This window comes from Cynocephalus volans, chromosome 13 (assembly GCF_027409185.1).
Source record: "Cynocephalus volans isolate mCynVol1 chromosome 13, mCynVol1.pri, whole genome shotgun sequence".
In the NCBI taxonomy this organism is placed as follows: Eukaryota; Metazoa; Chordata; class Mammalia; order Dermoptera; family Cynocephalidae; genus Cynocephalus; species Cynocephalus volans.
This window is the reverse complement of record NC_084472.1, coordinates 46,726,334-46,734,873: the sequence shown is the minus strand read 5'-3', so window position 1 is coordinate 46,734,873 and position 8,540 is coordinate 46,726,334. Positions and strand designations below refer to the sequence as shown.

General features: G+C 38.5%; 1 pseudogene; it reads left to right on the top strand.

The window, feature by feature from the left end:
* Positions 1–4,364: 4,364 nt before the first annotated feature.
* On the top strand, positions 4,365–5,022 carry LOC134362220 (ubiquitin carboxyl-terminal hydrolase isozyme L3-like; annotated as a pseudogene).
* The last annotated feature ends 3,518 nt before the right edge of the window (positions 5,023–8,540 follow it).

Here is an 8,540-nt window from a genome sequence, read left to right as displayed (position 1 = left end):
TGGTATATTAGTTGGCTAGGGCTGCCATAACAAAATATCACAAACTGAGTGGCTTAAAGAACGGAAATTTATTTTCTCACAGTTCTGGAGGCTACCAGTCTAAGATCAAGGTGTCAGCATGTTTGGTTTCTCCTGAGGCCTCTCTCCTTGACTGATAGATGCCCACTTACCCGCCTCAGCATCCTCTCATGGACTTTTCTCTGGGTGCACACATTCCTGGTGTCTTTCTGTGTTTCTTAATCTCCTTTTCTTATAAAGACACCAGAAATATTAGATTAGGGCCCCACCTCTATGACCTCATTTAACCTTAATTTCCTCTCTAAAAGCTGTATCTCTAAATACAGTCACATTAATGTTTAGGGCTTTAACATACAAATTTGGGGGGGACACAATTCAGTTCATGACAGATACATATAGTACTTTACTATTAATACCTCTTTTAATGCACAAAATAACTATTATTTATAGACACATATATACATAGTAAAATATAAAATTATGGGTAGAAATAAACTTCAGGATATTGGTTATTTCTGGGAGAAGAAAGAAGTATTAAAGCCAGTGTAGAGAAGTTTTAACAGTCTATTTCAAATAAGGATGGTAATCAGCTGCTTCTAGCTTCAGGAATGACAAAGCAGGTAGAAATTGATTTCAGCTGTACTATGGAAGACAAAAAAAAAAAACTTTAAAACACCAAACTGAATTGTCCAGAGAGAAGGTAGAATCTCCCTCTTTCAATCCTTCAGGTAATACCCATGAAACACCTCGTATGTGTAAGGCATTTTAATAGGCACTTTGGAAGGGATGATTGTATGTAAAACAGTACAGTGCCAAAAAGAGTGAGTGGTCCTACTTACAAAAGAATTATATTCTAAGTATTTATTTATATGTCTGTTGGTTAGAATTCAAGCCTCAAGGAAGATTTCCCCATAGAGAAAAAAATTATCAACTGTGGTTAAGTTCTTAAGTTAGCCCTCAAAAAGCCTATTTGTACTATAATATAACATTATTGAATTCCGGGGTTGGAAGGGATCTTAACGTAATTGAAATTCTGCACATCTGCAATGAAAAATAGTAGAAAACAGCATGTTTCAAAACTGGTAATGAAACAGTGCAGAAAAACAATAGAGTTGAATAAGAAATAGCTTTTTTCATTACCTTGAGTACTGAAGTTTGAAGAAAAGAAGAACTAATAAAAGGCAGGTTGGAGAGCAGGGAAAGCTGTAGAAATTCTGTGGGGGGAGTCACGGGCATTCCAAGGGCTTCTGAGGTTGATGGCACTGATTCTTTTTTGTCATTTATAGTTTCTGCATTCAATTTTAAACAAAGAGCTTTTATTTCCCTTGATATTCAAGTTATCACTGATAATCTTATATTCATTTATCTACCATAATTAGGGATCTATGGTTCAATGAATTAAGAACCACAAAAGACAGCATGCCTTAGTCAAAGAGATTGTTTTAGGGGATTTAGGTAAGTTCTGAGTGGGTCAGGAAAGGGAAAAGGACAAACAGAAGTGCACCATGAATTTGACACAATCTTCCTAAGGCAGAAAAAAAAAAAAGAAAAGAACACAGATCAGACAAGCCGTGCATTGGCCACTGGCCAGAGATGGTGTGGCTGTAGTCAGAATAGAAACCAAAGACAAAATACAAACACACATTCCTCAAAAAATAAAAACAGAATTACCTGTATGATGCAGCAATTCTCCCTCTGGGTATACACCCAAGTGAACTGAAAGTAGTGTCTTGAAGAGATATTTATATGTCTATGTTCATAGCAGAATTAGTCACAATAGCCAAGAGATGGAAGCAACCCAAGTGTCTGATGGTGAATGTGGTATAAATCTATACAACGGTTTACTATTCAGCCTTAAAGAGGAAGGAAATTCTGTCACATGCTACAACATGAAAGAACTTTCAGGACATCATGCAAAGTGAAGTAAGCCAGTCACAAAAAGACATAGATCCGTAATTATGATAGATAAATGAATATGTGATGACTTGAATATCAAGGGGAAAAAACCTCTTTGTTTAAAACTGAACATAGAAACTATAAATAACAATGATTCCACTTATGAGAGATACTAGAGTGGTCAAGTTCACAGAGACGGAAGGTAGAATGATGGGTGCCAAAGACTAAGTGAAGAAGGAAATAGGGAGTTTAATGGATAAAGAGTTTCAGTTTTGCAAGATGAAAAAGTTCTGGAGATCTGCTTTACAACAATGTGAATATACTTAACACTACTGAGTGGTACACATAAACATGGTTGTGATAGTAAATTTTATGTTATGTATAGATGACCATAATTTAAAATGAAAAACTAAAAATAAGCACAATGTGAAAATAAAAAAATACACACACACAACAATAGAGGGAGGTTGGCGGAGCAGGTGGAGTAGCCTGAAGGAAGATGAAATAAGGGACTTGAGAGCTGTAGTGACAGCAGGTGAAAGCATTTACAGGAAAAATTCCACTTCTGTTAGTACAGCTCCTGGTGCTTTCTCTTCTTAGCCCTTATCACCATTGCAATCAGATATTTGCATGACAGTATTTTGATCTCCCAATCCCAAGGATCATGAAGGCTGAAACCTCACTGGTGTGCACTTCATGGTATCTCCCAAACTATCATATTGACTGACATCTCATGGGCAGTTAATATGTATGGAATGAATAAATGTATAATCACAGGAATCACCATCCTTTAAAAGTTAACATAATAAAATAAAGCAATTTCAAAAAATCGAATGTAATTGAAAATAAATGCTACAGGTAATAAGACACAAAAGTACTCAAGTAAGTGATGTCATTGTGACTTTTGGGAAGTTTGCATGGAGAAGGGGAAGCTGAGTTGTGCCCTAACTCTGTCCCTGCTCCACTTTGCTGTGTGACACCCAACTGGACTGTGGACACTTCAGTGCTATTCTACAATGAATATGACCCAGTTTCCAATAATTAAATATTGATAGTTATATTTTCAAAGTTATCAAAGTTATGTGCAAAGTTTCTCTTTTGTCCTGGGGGTCTGTGATTAAACAGAAGACAATTAGTGTAACTCTGCATGTATCAATTCCTCTGAGCTGCACCTTATTTCTCTTTAAAATTGGTGGGCCTTAACATTAAATTTCTTGGCATCTCAGGTCTGATGAATTCCTAATAAAAAAAAATTAAAGCTCTTTGTAAATAAAAATATATATATATGATGAAAATAAGACTTAAATTTATGCAACAGATTCATAAAGGGTGCTTCATTTATCTATCAAAAGAGAAAAAAAAGAGAAAAAAAACCTCTATTTGGGTAACAAATGGATAAATACCAGTATAATTATTATCATTTCCTATAGAACATATAAAAGAAGCAAAGAAAGGTCAGGAAACTTGCCCAAGGTCACTCTGAAAGTCAGTGGTGGGGATGAGAATAGAACCCAGGTTCCCAGGCTCCTGGCCTGATACATATCTCTGAGGGCCATAAATTACAAGACTATTTAGGTCTCTAGATTCTCCAGATGTTGCCATCTCCTCAATGTCCTTGTGCCGCCACCCAGTGCTTTCACATTTTTTATTGAGTTAAATGAAAGTCTCCCTCCTCCTGACAGCTTTATTACCCCAAGAAACCATTATCTCCCTCTAACTCACAAACCTATACTCAATTGTTGGTGCAGTAACCAATCAGGAATCAAAGACATGTCTGTGATTGATGCACCCTTCAGTGGAAAACAGCTAAAAGTATTACTGCTTTGATATTCCTTTTTTTTTTTTTTTCAGGTCTAAAGGTTAATCAGTGCACAGTGTTACACAGAAATTATTTTTTAAAAGTCCAACAACAAAAAGACTGTGTAAGTTGGAGAAATTTCCTGGGCCAGGAATAGTTAATGCCTGGTGGAGAAGTTAGAACAAACGAGGAGAAAGTAAGCATTGTTAAGGTCATGGGATGGTTTAGTGGCACTTCATGGAAGTTGAAGGGTCAGAACCTAAGGAGCATCAGTGGGACTAAAATTTCTTATGAGTATGGCTACCAGTTCTAGGGAAAAAAGAAGAAAACATATATTACAAATATAGGAAGAGAAAAGGAAAGATACAGAAAAGTGAAGAGGAAAGTAAGAAAGGAAGAAGAGACATTTGGAAAGAGGAAAAGAAAAAAATAAAGTGTAAATTAATAATAACCAATAGTTGTACTATTACAGCTTATAAGAAGTTATCACATATATCTTTTCATGTATTGCTCCAAAACTCATGCACAGTAGATAATATCATCCCAATTTGACAAATGAGGCTCATATGACAATGATCAGAATTTTAGGAGACAAAGAGCTACAGAGGGGCCAGGCAGAGCGGCCATGGAGGATTGGCATGACTGTCTGCCACTGGCATCAAATCCTGAGGTCACCAACCAGTTTCTCCAACAATCAGGTGTGCTTGCTTACTGGCAATTTGCTGACATATATGGAATGGATCCTGAACTCCACAGCATGGTACCAAGACCAGTCTGTGCAGTGTTACTTCTCTTCCTTGTTACAGAAAAGTATGAAGTATTTGGTATAGAAGAGGAAAAAATAAAATCTCAGGGACAGGATGTTACATCATCAGTATATCATGAAGCACACAATCAGAAATGCCTGTGGAGTAATTGGACTGATCCAGGCTGCTGCAAACAATAAAAACAAGATGCACTTTGAATATGGGTCAACCTTGAAAAAATTCCCAGAGGAATCAGTGTGAATGAGCCCTGCAGAATGAGCCAGGTACTTGGAGAACTATGGCACTGTCCAAGTTGTTCATAAAACCAGTGCCCATGAAGGTCAGACTGAGATACCAAATACAGATGAAAAAGTAGATCTTCATTTTATTGTATTAATTCATGTATTTCTGTATGAATTAGATGTGTGCAAACAATTTCCAATTAACCATGGAAAAACTAGTGATGAAACTTTATTAGAGGATGCCATAGAAATCTGCTAAAAGTTTATGGAATATGACCTGTATGGATTAAGATTTAACACAACTGTCATTTCTGCAGCTTAGCTATTCAATAATGGAAACACCAAATACTGTCGTGTTTGCAACAAAAATCAAATTTCTGCTGCTATACACTAACTCAAAAATTTTGCTATTTTCATTAACTTGGCTGATTAAACTTTACATAAGCTTTTTTAAAAAGAATGGTAGGAAATAGAAGAAGGTGGATTCAAATACAATCCCTTTACCATTGCCACCATGAACCCAAGAAACGATTGTACTGGGTCTTATCAGGGGGCATTAAGGCTAGTCTCTGATAGTGGCCCCAAGGGACTCTGGGGGTCCTTCAGCTGTGTAATAATATGAAAAGCCCCAGGAGACTTCACTCCAGATGCTGCACAAATTCCACCTCCTCCAGAAAAAAGATAAAAGGAGGATGGCAGCAGTTACCTGCTTCTTCAAAAGTGAATAGCATTTGTAAGTATTCTGCTTTTAGAAAGAACAGCATATGCAAGGATACCAAGTACTAAATGATGTCCAATGTTAACAAAAGTGAAAAATGATCAGCATAGATAAATCATGAAGTGAAACATGTAAAATAGAAAATGATGCTGGTTAAGTGGTTAAGTGATAGATCCTAGAGGGCTTTGTAAACCATACTGAATAATATAAAGTTTATCCTATTGGCAATGGAGAGGCTTCAAAGGTTTAAAGACAGAGGGAGGGGTTGCAAATGACATGATCAAACTGTTTTATAAAAATAACACTGACAGCACTATGGGAGAAGGGGAGGGTATCCATGAGATAAGACATGAGGTGGAATTCAGTCATGGGAATATAGATTAGATTAAGAGAAAAAGGGCATAACCTAGACATTCGAAGGAGAATCAATAGGATGGAGACCAGGGAAGGAAGGAGTCAAAGATGATTCTTAGAATTCTGGCTTTCATAACTAGGTTAATGGTAAAATATTCATCAAGATTGAGAAAATAACTTTGATTTAAGGAATATTGAACATGAAGTATCTGTGGACACACAAGTGTATGTGTTCAGGAAAATTATGAAAATATGGCCCTGAAGCTCAAGAGATAGTTGGTACTGATGAGACAGATTTGGAAACTGCCAGTGTCTAGATGATAGCAGTAGGCATGGTAGTAGGAGCACACAACAGTATACAGCCTGGACCAAACACTTTAAGGACTCAGCCCCCAAAAGGGCCCCAGGCCATGTAGTAAAGATGCCAGGTACAAGTCCAGGCCACCTGTACTTCTGACCAACTAGCTATAAATCAGAGTTTCCATTACCTCCTTCTCAGGTTTGGTAATTCGCCAGAACAGCTCACAGAACTCAGGGAAACATTTACTTACTTTTACCAGTTTAATGTAAGGGATGTTACAAAGCATACAAACAAGCAGCCAGATGAAGAGGTACATAGTTGTGAGGTCCAGAAGTGTCCCCAGTGCAGGAGCCTCTGTCACCATGGAGTTGGGGTGTGCCAACTTCCAGACACATGAATGCATTCACCAACCCAGAAGCTCTCTCAACCCACTGGTTTGGGTATTTTTACAGAGGCTTCATCCCATAGGCGTGATTGATTCCTAACTCAATCTCTTGCCCCACCCCACTTTCCAGAGGAAGGTTGGAACTGAAAGTTTCAAGCTTCTTATCAAGGCTTAGTGTCTCTGGTTGCCAGCCACCATCCTGAAGCTATACAGAAGACCACCAAGAGTCACCTCAGTAGGACAAAAGATGCTCCTATCACCCAAGAAATTTCAAGGGATTCAGGAGCTCTGTATAAGACAATTCTATAACCCCATTGTTATAGGCGTTGGGAGAAAAAACACCCTTGGAGACCGCTATAGAAAAAGAGAAAAAAGATTTTTATTTCCAGCAGCTGGGACCACACCAGCCAATTCAAGGTGCGGTACCAAACCATCTTTGTTCTCGGTTTTTAAAGCTGCAAGCACGGCAACTCAGTTGCCCAATCAACGCTCCAAAAGGTATTAGCCAATGCAAGCAAGCCAACAGTACATGAGATAATTTTGCAGTGAGCAGAGCTCCTCCCGTCCCACCCCTGCTTTCCAGCCTAACTTTTACACAATAGAGGGGCTATCTTTAGGGGCATTGGTCCTGCTCTTAGAAAGAGGGCATTACTTTATTATCACACAGGAAATTACAAACGTTTTAGGAACTCTGTGCGAGGAACCAGGACTAACAACCAAATATACTTTTTCTATTATGTTACAATATCATACATGTGAATGAAAGTTCTGATTGGAGAGGAAAAGAAAGAAATAATTTGGGGCAAGGGAAGAGAGCACTAGGTTTTAGAGGAAACGGTACAAAAAATTGCCATCGTGGAGGTTGGGAGAGGGTAAGGAGAGAGTGTAGAAAAGGAGATAAAGGGTTATTATTTCATTTCAATGTTAAGTTCAATAAATCCGATTAATAAATAATTATTGAGCACTTATTTAGGACCAAACTTAATGCAAAGTTCTAGGGCAATTTATCCAAGTTGACCAACTGCATTAGAATCATGTAAGCTGTTTGTTTAAAGTGTAGATTCTTGGGCCCTGCCCAAGATCTGCTGATTGAAAACTCAGGGATCTGGGCCCAGGAATCTCCTTTTCAGCAGTCACCCCAGGTGAGTCTATAAAAACAAATAATTTATACTTGGTTCTGCACTGACCTCTCTGCCCTCAAGGGGGACAGAGGATGGAAATGAGACATATAAACAGATAATTTCCTTACAATGTGGCAACTGCACTGATTGAAATATACAGAGACTGCTAAGGATGCTTGAGAGGAACACCTAAGAGTGGCAGAAGGAGATAGGTCACATCAGGTCACAGAGCTAAGACCTGTGCTGAATCTAAAAGGCTTTGTAACAATTAGAAGAGCAAATTGGGGTGAAGGAGAGGGTGGAAAGGGTAATTGGTTCCCAAAGTGTGGTCTCCAGAAAATAGCATTAGCATCACCTGGGAACTTGTTAGAAATGCAAATTCTCTCTCCCCACACCAGAACTACCAAATCAGGATTTCTGAGTGTGGGGCCCAGCAACCTGCGTTTTCAAGCCCCAGGGGGATTCTGATACACATTCAAGTTAGGCAATGGATCTAGCAGGGAGGCAGCAGAGGGGGACTGTTTGGGATACAACCTCAGAGCCACACTGCCTGGGTCCAGATCCAGGCTGTGCAGCTAACCCGCTGGGTGACTATAAGTGAATTAGTTCATCTTTTGGGGGCATTGTTTTCTTCATCTCTATAATAACAGTACTTAATTCAAAATTAGTGTATATGAAGTGCTAGGACAGAGTCTGGCACATAATAAGCACTGTATGTGTTTTTATTAGTAGTAGTGTGGGCAAATGACCAACATGAATGATGGCAGGGCTGTTTTACAGGTAACTCTGTTGTCTGGGCATGAGGCATGAAGCAGACTGTGACAGAGAGGTCAGCGAGGGACAGACCATGGTATTTCCTGTTTAAAAAAGAAAAAGACACCTAGGAACTCCCACTTCAATCAAAAAGATGGAGTAGTTGTACTTTTTCCTATTTCTCCTGCTAAGTACAACTAAAAACTCT